The 12,501-nt window shown below is 37.5% G+C and overlaps 1 protein-coding gene across 1 annotated transcript in view; it reads left to right on the top strand.

The window, feature by feature from the left end:
* Nucleotides 1–12,501, top strand: part of DERA (deoxyribose-phosphate aldolase) — a 121,536-nt gene that overhangs the window by 96,330 nt on the left and 12,705 nt on the right. The window lies entirely within an intron of this gene.

The raw sequence follows: 12,501 nt of genomic DNA, 5'->3' as shown, positions 1-12,501 counted from the left end.
GTAGTAAAAGTCAGAGGAGGTTTAGAGCTCAGTTTAGAAGGCATTCTGCTGTATCCCATTGCCTATCTTGGCCCCAAATGGTGATGATATGACCTTGTAAACATTTGAGTTAAACAATCCTTTTATCAAATTGGAAAAGCAAAACTAAGCTAAATTATTTACAGTCGTTTGAAAAATTACACAGTTTAGATCCACTATAAAAAATAGATGTTTGCATTGATTGGTAACTCATCTCTAATGTTATTCCAGTTCTAAAACTCATTCCAAAGAATCTAAGTTTTAGAAACGAAAGGAAACTTTGGGCATATTAGACATAACTTGAGGACTCTTGTTTGTGTCATGCCGTTCTAACACATATCTTTGTATGGTTGGCCTAACTGTGTAGAATATTCTCCCAGGGTCATTACTGTCAATTATCAAGGATTATGTAGTCAGAGTTTCTACCTTGCATTTCCTTTGAATCATACTGTTTGGCATTGTTTTAAATGGCCGCATTTTAATTTTTATTGAGGGGAAGGCAACTGCAAGGAATATGGTTATCATGAACTAATCTTCTGCTTGGGGTATTTGAGATATTTTCGAACTCTGAGATTGTGATTGCTTTCTGATCGCCATTCTGCTCAAACATGCCTTATTGCTTAATTGTGTTGCTCTGTTGCTTTTCTCACATGATGGACTGGACCAAATGAGAAAGATTGAGTTGACCAAAAAGTTCATTTGGACTTTTCCATAACATCTTATAGCTACTCTTTGACATCCCATAAGATGTTATGGAAAAACCTGAATATTGGCCAACCCAGTATTTCCAGAGCTCATTCTTCAAATTGAAGGAAAGAACTAAGAGAGCTAGTGTTTCTATTTTTTTTCAATCTGGCTCTTTTCTCTTCCTTTGGCAAACATTTCCCCCACTTTTCATAAGATTAGCCAGTATCCCTGGATCCTGTAAAGATGCCTTTGTGGTGTACTTGTCTCCAGACTGAGTATGAGCACCATGTTGATACACCTCCATAAGGGTCATCTGCTTCCAACCATCCTCTGGCCAGTTCTTCAACCATATGCTGAATCTTTTATGTCTCAGGCTTCCCTGGTGGCTTGGCTGGTAAAAAATCCGCCTGCAGTGTGGGAGACCTGGGTTTGATCCTTGAGTTGGTCAGATTCCCTGGAGAAGGAAACGGCTGCCCATTCCAGTATTCTGACCTGGAGAATTCCATTGACTGTACAGTATATGGGATCACAGAGAGTCGGATGTGACTGACTGGCTTTCACTTTATGTCTCACCCCAAATTATTTTTAAGCCTACGTTGAGTGGAAGAATACAATATCTAAGAATATGGTTTTAATTGGGGGCTTCATATTTTTGTACAGTATTTTTTTTTTAGTGTCCCATTGCAGATTTCTAGTATAAATTAGTGTCATAATTACCATACAAAACTCTCTTGCTAACTTTAATCGGTGATTTCTTACAGAGCAGTAGAAAACATGGTGCTAATGAATAATGTGCCCAGAAGCTCTTATTATAGGGTTGGCATGAATTCCACTTAATGACAAGCTTTCTCAAGCAGCAGTTGATTTTAAATCCTATTTTTCATTAGTGAAGTATAAAATGTTAATCATACCTTCCATTGTGCTGTTCTTTTGTAGCCTGGTAGCATATATCTTCCATGTTCACCAAGACTCCCTTTAAGATACTACCAGTAACTTCCTATCTCATAAAAAAAGATTTGTTCAGGAAATAAAAATGTATGTTTCCCCATTGTTAGCTATATGTTTTTCTAATAATCACATCTGAAGCTTATTATGCAGTAATAGCCTTAAGATATTATTTTTTTAAATGTACTACTTTGGTCTTAATACTAGTTTTTAATCTCTTCTTGTTTCTATGAAGTCTGAATGAGATTTTCAAAATTGAATAATAATTTGATCCGTTAATCTTTTGAAGCTAGTAATTTTATTTTCCTCTCTTTGCAGTCTCTGAGGTTCGCAAATGAATAGAGCTTCATTACTGCAGTCTGCATTTAATAACCATTATCCATTATCTTGTAATTAAGACTCCCTGTAACGAATCATGAGGACAATGCAAAAATACATAGTACATTTCTTTAATGAACTGGAAAATGTTCATCTTGTTCTATTTAGTAATGAGTTGCTGAATAGTCATTAAATCCACTGGAGAATAGAGCTAGATGGATTTTGAAGACTGTCTTGAGTTTGTGGTTAATCTATTAGAATTAAAATTTCATCTTCTATTTTTATCAACAGCTGATTAGAAGTCATTCTGTTTGACCAAATTGATTAGAAGACCATATACAAGGGCAGCTGTTGTTTAATGAAAGTTTTTAATGAAACTGTACCATGGAGACTTGTAATTATAGGCCTTAGAAAAGCTTTGAGTTGCTTTAGACCATGAAAAAACTCTTGTGCTAGAGATTTCAAATTAGGAAAATAAAAAAATATAATTTAATATCATACTATAAATTTATTATTAATTTTAATTTCAACCAAGCACATTTGAATACTTGTCTTATTTAATGTGTTCCTTTTGACCCTTCAGGTCTTTCATCTCCTAGTTTAGTTATTTCACTGAAATTATGGGCACTGATGAAAGAATATTTATATGGATAGCTATTTTAATTGTGAGATATTTTCTTATAAGGTTTTTTCCCCCAACTGAGCAAAGGTGAGCTTGGTTAATGTTGGATTTACATGAGCTCTGAGGAGAACCTCTGGTGCTCTGTGGTGTCAGTAATTCCAAATCTAGCATTTATTTCTCTAAGGTAATTTTGGTTTAGCAGAGGGGCAAAGGAAGCAATATTAAAATAAGTAAAACAAAGTGTGTGCCTACTCACTCGCACTGGGAAATCCATTGTTCTTTTGACAGTTGTAAAATACAAAGGTACTTTCTAAGGTGTTTTGTGTAATTAAAGCTAGGTCATATTCCTGGACTTAAAGAAATAGCCAGTGGTGCCTGTACCGACCTGCTCTATGAATCTCTTATGTAGTCTCTGATTTTCAGTTGTCCTTCTCAGCCTATCCAAGCACCATATTTAGCATCTTAAACATTGATTTCAGATGATCAGACCTTATATTTCCTATGGGATTGTTATAGTCAGATTTTAGAATCCACAGTGACACACATATCCCAAATATCACCATTCTGTACTTCTATGCTCCCTGTCCCTCACAGAGATTCCTTAGATGGATCCATTTATTACTGTTGGGATATGTCTTGAACTTTCTATGCTTTTGGTGTTTCTTCTAATGGTATTTTTCTTCCATCTGCTCTCTCATCTTCATATTATATCTCTCCTTCAAGGTCTCTCCCAAATTTTACCCATTCCATGAAGCCTTCTCTTATTTTTTCTAACTGTGAATCTGAACCTTTCCAATTCTTATTGACTGTAATCTTATATCCAAAACATGCAAATACTGTATATGATTTGTATCTTCTTCCATACGTGACTTCCCAGACAATAAAGGCTTGCCTTAAAATTTAAGAACTTCTGGTTGACATGTGAAGATCTTGGATGCTTTCATAACTGTACTTGGAGTAAGTAAAAAAAATACTGAAAAAACTGAGAATCAATGACTTTTCTCAGACTTTTTCAGAAAATAAATGACTTTTCTCAAACATTAAAGAATTTAAGTCACAGGGCAAACTGCCCCCTTGAAATCTGTAGAGACTGGCAGATTCTAAGAGTCAGAGCAGAGATCTGCTTGCCTGTGAGAGTCAAACTGGTAGGAACACGTAAATGGCAATTTTGGCAAAGTGTTGGAGGCTGCATGTGGCCCCTACATTTTTGTGGGTTTTCTCTCCAGGAACCCCAGATTCTCACAGTGAAGAGCCAAGAAAGATCTTCTCTTAGCCCTGAGAAGGAAAGAGGAAAATAATCATTGTGAAATATGCCCAGATCATTCTTCTTAACAAAGGTCCACTTTCCAAGGCAAAAGGCTTTGTTAGAGCCTCATCCTACTGGGGAGGGCATTTCACTCTAGTCTTCCCAAATCATCAAAGTCAGGGAGAAAAGCCAAGACACACTTATGAAGGTTACAGCGCAAGGACAAAGACCCACTTAAAGACTGAAATTTAATAATAAGATTATAAAATACTTCTTTTCTCCCATGCATTATCATTACAGTAATAGGGCTCCAGTAATCTAGTGGATTACAGCTGACAGAGCTAAAAGACATGTACTCTCCCTAAAGAGGAAGATTTAGGAAGACTGAAGTAAACATGAGAGACAAAAACAAGGATATTATAGGTTTCAAAAACTGTGATACCTTTGGCTACAGTAAACACAGCCTGACTCTTAGCCAGATTAACATAAAATCTCACACTGAAGTCCTCCTTATTCTCTGTTCTTATTGCCTGATGTCACATCTGGCATTCAACAGAAAATTACAAGAGATGCTAAAAGGCAAGAAAAAACACAATCTGTAGAGACAAACAAACATTTAACCAGAGTTTGGAGAAGGCAATGGCACCCCACTCCAGTACTCTTGCCTGGAAAATCCCATGGACAGAGGAGCCTGGTGGGCTGCAGTCCCTGGGGTCGCTACGAGTCGGACACGACTGAGCAACTTCACTTTCACTTTTCACTTTCATGCACTGGAGGAGGAAATGGCAACCCACTCCAGTATTCTTGCCTGGAGAATCCTAGGGACGGGGGAGCCTGTGGGCTGCTGTCTATGGGGTCGCACAGAGTCAGACACGACTGAAGTGACTTAGCAGCAGCAGATATGGCAGATATGTTAGAATTATCAGAAAGAGAAATTTAAAGTAACTGTGACTGACATGTTAATCTTAATGGGGAAAGTAGACAACATGAGGAATGGTAGGTAATGTAAACAGAGAGATAGAAACCCTAAGAAATACTCAAAAGAAAAAGCTAGAAATCAAAAACACTGAAACAGGAATGAAGAATACCTTGTCAGGAGGCTGGATAGAACTGTGGAAAGAGTCAGTGACTATGAAGAGATATCAAAAGAAACCTCTTAAACTGAAATACAAAGGAAAAAACGGGTGAAAACAAAAAAAGAACATCCAAAAACTGTGGGGTAATTTCAAAAGGTGTGGCACATGTAACTGGAATAGTTGAAGAAGAAAGAGAAAATTGAGCAGACAACATATTTGAAGTAATAGTGGCCAAGAATTTTCCAAAATTAATGATAGATACCAAACTATTGGGCTTCCCTGGTGGCTCAGAGGTTAAAGCATCTGCCTGCAATGCAGGAGACCTGGGTTTGATCCCTGGGTTAGGAAGATCCCCTGGAGAAGGAAATGGCAACCCACTCCAGTATTCTTACCTGGAGAATCCCATGGAGGGAGGAGCCTGGTGGGCTACAGTCCATGGGGTCACAAAGAGTTGGACACGACTGAGCTACTTCACTTTCTTACCAAAGTATAGATCCAGGAAGCTCACTTAGCAGAATAAATATCAGAAACAAGCAAACAAAAAACAGTATACTTAGATATGCATGTTCAGTTGCTCAGTTGTGTCTGTTTGCAACCCCGTGAACTGTATCCCACCCGGTTCCTCTGTCCATAGGATTTTCTAGGCAAGAATACTGGAGTGGGTTGCCATTTCCTTTTACATAGCTATGTGAAAGTGAAAGTAAATTTGCTTAGTCGTGTTCGACTCTTTGCGACCCCATGGACTGTAACCTACCAGGCTCCTCTGTCCATGGGATTTTCCAGGCAAGAATACTGGAGTGGGTTGCCATTTCCTTCTCCAGGAGATCTTCCTGACCCAGGGATTGAACTCGGGTCTCCCACAGTGTAGGCAGACGCTTTACCATCTGAGCCACCAGGGAAGTTCCTTTACATAGTATATATGTATATAATATTCACACTAAAGAAAACCAAAGACATATAGAAAATTTCATAAAAAGCCAGAGAAAAGAAAAAGGAAACAATTTCAATGGACTTCCATTGAAAACCATGTCAAAATAAACTGAAGTAAAGTACTGAAGGCAAAAAACTCCACCAATCTAAAACTCTATATTCAGTGAAATTGTCCATAAAAAGCAAAGGGCTTAGACATGTTAAAAACTGGGGGAAGTCATTGCCAGCAGATCTTCCCTATAAGAAATGTTAAAAATATTATTCTGGGAGTAGGAAATTATGTAAGTCAGAAACTCTGATTTACATTGAAAAAGAAAGAACATCAGAGAAAAAATAAGTGAAGGACAAAAATAAATTATTTTCTTTCTCAGTTGATCTAAAAGATAACTGTTTAAAGTAGTAACAGTGATAGTATACTGGGTGATTATACCATTCAGTTCAGTTCAGTTGCTCAGTTCAATTCAGTTCAGTTCAGTTCAGTCCCTCAGTTGTGTCCAACTCTTTGCGACCCCATGAATCGCAGCACGCCAGGCCTCCCTGTCCATCGAGTCGTGAGTCTCATCCAGCCATCTCATCCTCTGTCGTCCCCTTCTCCTCCTGCCCCCAATCCCTCCCAGCATCAGAGTCTTTGCCAATGTGTCAACTCTTCGCATGAGGTGGCCAAAGTACTGGAGTTTCAGCTTTAGCTTCATTCCTTCCAAAGAACACCCAGGGAGTTGTGTACAACTCTTTGCGACCCCATGGACTGCAGCACACCAGGCCTCCCTGTCCATCACCAACTCCTGGAGCTTACTCAAACTCATATCCATTGAGTCGGTGATGCCATCCAACCATCTCATCTTCTGTCATCCCCTTCTCCTCCCGACTTCAATCTTTGCCAGCATCAGGGTCTTTTCAAATGAGTCAGCTCTTTGCATCAGGTGGCCAAAGTACTGGAGTTTCAGCTTCAACATCAGTCCTTCCAATGAACACTCAGCACTGATCTCCTTTAGGATGGACTGGTTGGATCTCCTTGCAGTCCAAGGGACTCTCAAGAGTCTTCTCCAACACCACAGTTCAAAAGCATTGATTCTTTGGCACTCAGCTTTCTTTATAGTCCAACTCTCACATCTGTACATGACTACTGGAAAAACCATAGCCTGACTAGACAGACCTTTGATGGCAAAGTAATGTCTCTGCTTTTTAATATGCTGTCTGGGTTGTACCATATGTATAAATGAAAATGAACTACAGTGGTGTTATAGGGGATAGGAGGGAAAAATTAGGAATACTTGGTTGAAAAATAACTGTAGTACTTATAGCAATATATAGTTATTTGGAGGTAGATTTAGATTACTTAAAAATGTATATTGAAAGCTACAGGGCAACCACTAAAAAATATACAAAAGAAGTATAATTGATATGCTGAGAGGAGATAAAATGGAATCATATAAAATGTTCAGTTAAAGCCAGAGAAGGTAGGAAGAAGTGTACCAATAAAAATACAACACATAGAAAAGTTATAATTAATTATAAAAATAAGACCCTATTGTATGTTGTTTGTAAGGAATCCACTTTAAATATAAAGACTTTAAAGGTTCAAACTAAAAAGTTGGAGGAACATATACCATGCTAACCTCTGAATAAGGGGTATTAATTTCAGACAAAAACTTCAGTAAAAGGAACATTTTTAGGGATAAGTAAGGACATTGCATAAAAATAAAGGGATCATTTCTCAAAGAAGACATCCTGAACAATCCTAAACACATATACATCTAAAAACAGAGCATCAAAATCTGAGGCAAAATCTGATAGAACTGAAAAGAGAAATAGACAAATCTATTATTATAACTGTACTTCATGACCTGTCTTTCAGTAGTGGATAGCTCAAGCTCAAGTATCAGCTAGGATGTAATTGACCTGAATAGCCGTATTAATCAAGTTGACATTTATAGAAAACTATCTAATAGCAGTAGAATACATATTTTCAAGTTCACATGGATGTTCACCAAGCAAGGGACACACCCTGGTTCTTAAAGCACACTTAAATGAATTTAAAAGAATAAACAATAGAAAGTATGTTCTTGAACTATAGTGAAACTAAACTAGAAATCAATAGAAGAAAGACGGCTGAAAATTTCCCAAATAGTTGAAAATTAAGGTACTTCTAAATAACATTTGGTTTAAGACATTCTTAAAGGAAGTTTTTGAAATTTCTTTTTAATTAAATGAAAGTTAAAGTACAACTCATCAAAATTTGTAAAATGTTGCAAAAGCAGAGCTTAGAAGGAAATTTCTAACTGCATATGTTAGAAGAATGATCAAAAATCAATAATCTCAGCTTCTACCTTAGGACATACAAAGAGAAAGAACACCAATTTAAGCCTAAGGCAAGCAGAACAACAGAAATAAAATTTAGAACAGAAATGAAATTGAAAACAAAAACAATATAGAAAATTTGAAAACCCCAAAAGCTGGTACTTTGAAAAGATCAATCAAATTGATAAAACTCTAGCTAGAATAACCAAGAATCAAAGAGAGAATGCTAATATCAGAAACAAGAGATCATTACTATTCCTATCATCTTTAAAAAATAATAAAAGAATAGTATGAAGAACTCTTTGCCCACAGTTTGATAATACAGATGGCTTAGATCAATTTCTTGAGCAATGTAAATAATCAAAACTCACACCGAGAGAAATAGTCTGAATAGACATATGGCTATTAGTGATGTTATTTTAATTTTATTTTATAAAATATTTTAATGATAGTATTACAAGATAATGAATTTTCTTCTTTAATAATATAATATTTGATAATTTATCTAATAATATTATATTTGATACTTTAATAAATTGTTGAATAAATATTTAGCAAATTATTAAAGAAAAATATTTAAAACCTTCCAAAAAGGAAAGCACTAGCTCTTGATGGTTTAACTGATGACTTGTGCAAAACATTTAAGGAAGAAAATAATACTAGTTCTCTACAATCTCGTCTAGAAAGTAGAAGAGAGAGCACTCACTCTGTGAGACTATCATTACCCAAATATCAGTTATGAGAAAGAAAAGCAATAGGTGAATGTTAATATCACTCAGGAACATAGATGTGAAAGTTGTCTACAATGTAGTAGCAAAAATGAGTCCAATATATAAAAAGAATAATATACCACAGCCAACTGGGATTTACTCCAGGTGTGCAAGACTGATTCAATGTAATATAATCTACCATAACAATAAGCTAAAAAAGAAAATAAAATTGTATACTAATATCGATTGGTACAGTTAAAGCATTTGGTATATTCCAACACCTAATCCTAATAAAATCTCTCAGCAAATTAGGAATAGAGAGGAACCCCCTCAGCTTGATAAAACATATCTACAAACAAACTTCAGCTAATATGCTGAGGAACTGGATGCTTTTTCCCTAAGACCCTTCTAAGAACAGGGATGGATGTTCTTTCTCAGCATTCCTACTCAACATTTTACTGTGAGTCCTAGTTGGTGCAATAAGACAAGAAAAGGAAAATCAATGTATAAAGATTGGAAAGTGTGGTAGGCTAATAAAGGCTCCCCAAAATAGATTTACATCCTCATCCCCAGAACCTGTGAACATTACCTTTTTTTGGTGGGGAGAGCCTTTGCAGATGTGTTTAAATTAAGGATTTTGAAATAACTTTACTATTCTGGCTTATCCAAGTGGGCTCAAAATGTCATCCTATATGCTCTGGGTTGGGAAGATCCCCTGTAGTAGAAAATGGCAACCCACTCCAGTATTCTTGCCTGGAAAATTCCACAGACAGAAGAGCCTGGTGGGCTAAGCACCACAGGGTTGCAGAGAGCCAGACATGACTGAGCACTCACGCAGCCGCATGCCCTTATAAGAGAAAGGCGAAGTAATATTAAGCTCACATGCAGAAGGGGAGGCAATATGCAGATGGAGACAGAGCTTGCAGTGATGCAGGCAAGGAATGGTGGAAGCTATAAGAAGTCAAAGAGGCCAGGAAGATGTTCTCGTGAGAGCCTCCACAGGGAAGACAGCCCTGCTGCCTCCTTGATTTTGGACGTCTGGCCTCCAAAACAGTGAGAATAAATTTCGGTTGCTTTGTGCTACCTAGTTTGTTATAATTTGTTATAACAATCATGAGAAGTTAATACAAGAAGAAAGGTATAAAAGTGCCTTTCTGTGTAGATGACATGACTGTTTATGGAGAAAATCCCTCCGAAACAACGAACTCCTGAAGCTACTAAGTGAGTTTACCAAGGTTGCATGATATAAGTTTAATATACAAAGGTCTGTTTCTTTCCTATTTACTGTAATGGACAATTGGAATTTGAAATTTAAGAAAAACTGATTACAATAGTAACCCATAGTTGAAATAGGTGTAATCTAATCTAACAACATATGCCCTTGATTATAGGCATACTTGTTAGATTGCCAAAAATTGATACCAATCACTAATGAAGATACAGAGCAACAGGAACTCTTATTCATTACGGTTGGGGATGAAAAGTGGTATAACTACTTTGCAGGAAAATTTGGCAGTTTTTTTCAAGGCTAAATATGGTCTTACTATAAAATCTAGCGATTGCTTTCCTTGTTATTTACTCAACTGATTTGAAAATTGCTTATGTGCACACAAAGACCTGTATATGAATGTTTATAGCAACTTTATTCATAATTGCCAAAGTGAAAACAACTAAGATATCCTTAGATAGATGAATGGCTAAACAAACGGTGAAACAACCATGCAATAGAATACTATTCATCAATAAAAAGAAGTGAACTATGAAGCCATAATCTATAACAATGGGAAGTGATTATTAATATGTACCCTTGATAGCCTCTCTTCTGAGATGAAGAATTTAGATGATATCCAATATTGGTTTTTTAAAAATAATTTTATTTATTTTTGGCTCTGCTGGGTCTTCATTGCTATGCATGCTTTTCTCTAGTTGCAGAGAGTGCAGGGCTGCTCTTTATTGTAGTTCATGGGCTTCTCATTGCAGTGGCTTCATAGGCTCTAGGGCATGCAGGCTTCAGTAGTTGCAGTTCCTAGGCTTGAGAGCACAGTCTCAACAATTGTGGTGCCCGGGCTTAGTAGCTCCTCAGCATGTGAGATCTTCCTGGAACAGGTATTGAACCTGTGTCTCCTGCACTGGCAGGTGGATTCTTCACCACTGAGCCACCAGGGAAGCCTTGTATCGAATATGGTACCCAAAGCCTTCTAGTGAATCAGAAGACACTGACACCTATTAGGAAAACACATCTTGGTATCAGTGTGAATCTTTGCTGATGTTCTTTTACATGTATTTCCTGGCTTTCATTTCTTCCCTCTGCTTATTATTTCTGATATTGTAGGGGCCAGGTATTGGTTCTGTAGTCCCATTCATTCATTCACCCATCCATTCATTCATTCATCAGCTTAGCACATGCCTACTTCAAGGCCTTTGCACTTGCTGTTTCCCTCTTTGTGATGCTCTTTTCAAAGGTTCCTTTCATAGTTCTCTGGATTTCACTCATCAGAAATACTTTAATGATGACTGTTAAATTACAGCTGTCTCTCCCCACCTCCATCACTCTCTTGCTCATTACATTACTTTTCTTCATCACACTTACCTCCACCTGGCCTTCATTCATGCAGTCAGTCAGTTCAGTCGCTCAGTCGTGTCCGACTCTTTGCAACCCCATGGAATGCAGCACGCCAGGCCTCCCTGTCCCTCACCAACTCCCGGAGTTCACTCAGACTCATGTCCATTGAGTCAGTGATGCCATCCAGCCATTTCATCCTCTGTCATCCCCTTCTCCTCCTGCCCTCAATCTTTCCCAGTATCAGGGTCTTTTCAAATAAGTCAGTTCTTCGCATCAGGTGGCCTTCATTATGTGTTTATTTATTTATTGTCTTTTTCTTCTCGAGAATCTAGTCACAAGGGCAGGAACTTTGTTTTGTGTACCGGTCTGTTCCCAGCAGGTAGGCAGAATGCAGCCCATAGTAAGCTCCCAGTAAATAATTCTTCAAGAATGCGGGCATGACAAGCACATCTCCATTTCTTCCAGTGGGCCTTCAGGTCCAAAGGAAAGAAAGTTTCTGATGACCTGATTGGGTAGAACAGAATTCTCATAGTTCTTACACAGATTGCAGCCCTACCTAGGTCCCTGCTCCATTTCGGTTTGTATAACATTGATAATTTTCCGAATCCTTTTATAGAGACTGTCTGTTTTGATTACTTTTATAACACTATGAGGCAAGTAAGGATTTCCAGACATATTTTATAAATGAGAAAGGTGAGGTAATGGAATTTGTAAGGTAAATGTCAGCCAGAGCTAGAAACCAGATCTCCTGACTTCTGGCTTATCAAGTGATTACGCGGGATTTATGCTGCATCTCCACCTGCTCCTTGAATGTATGCTTTTGAGGGAAAGAGCTTGAATGATTTGTATTTATATTTTCTGCTGTGCCTTTCACATTGTACTTACTCAAGGTGTGTCAATTTGAACTTCTCTGTCCACGGAATCTTCCTGGAAGTGTTTTGTGCCCTTAGAACTAGAGGGGGAAGTTTTGGCCACTTCTTTCCTCTACTTTTGACCACCTTGATGGACCTTCGGAGAATCTCAGAGATTAGATTACAAATGATTTCACAGATTCCATGGGTGTGGGCCATAAATTGCCCAGGAATCAT

Source organism: Ovis canadensis, chromosome 3 (genome assembly GCF_042477335.2).
Source record: "Ovis canadensis isolate MfBH-ARS-UI-01 breed Bighorn chromosome 3, ARS-UI_OviCan_v2, whole genome shotgun sequence".
NCBI classification, from domain to species: Eukaryota; Metazoa; Chordata; class Mammalia; order Artiodactyla; family Bovidae; genus Ovis; species Ovis canadensis.
The sequence above is the reverse complement of the archived record's forward strand: the minus strand, read 5'-3'. Positions and strand labels throughout refer to the sequence as shown.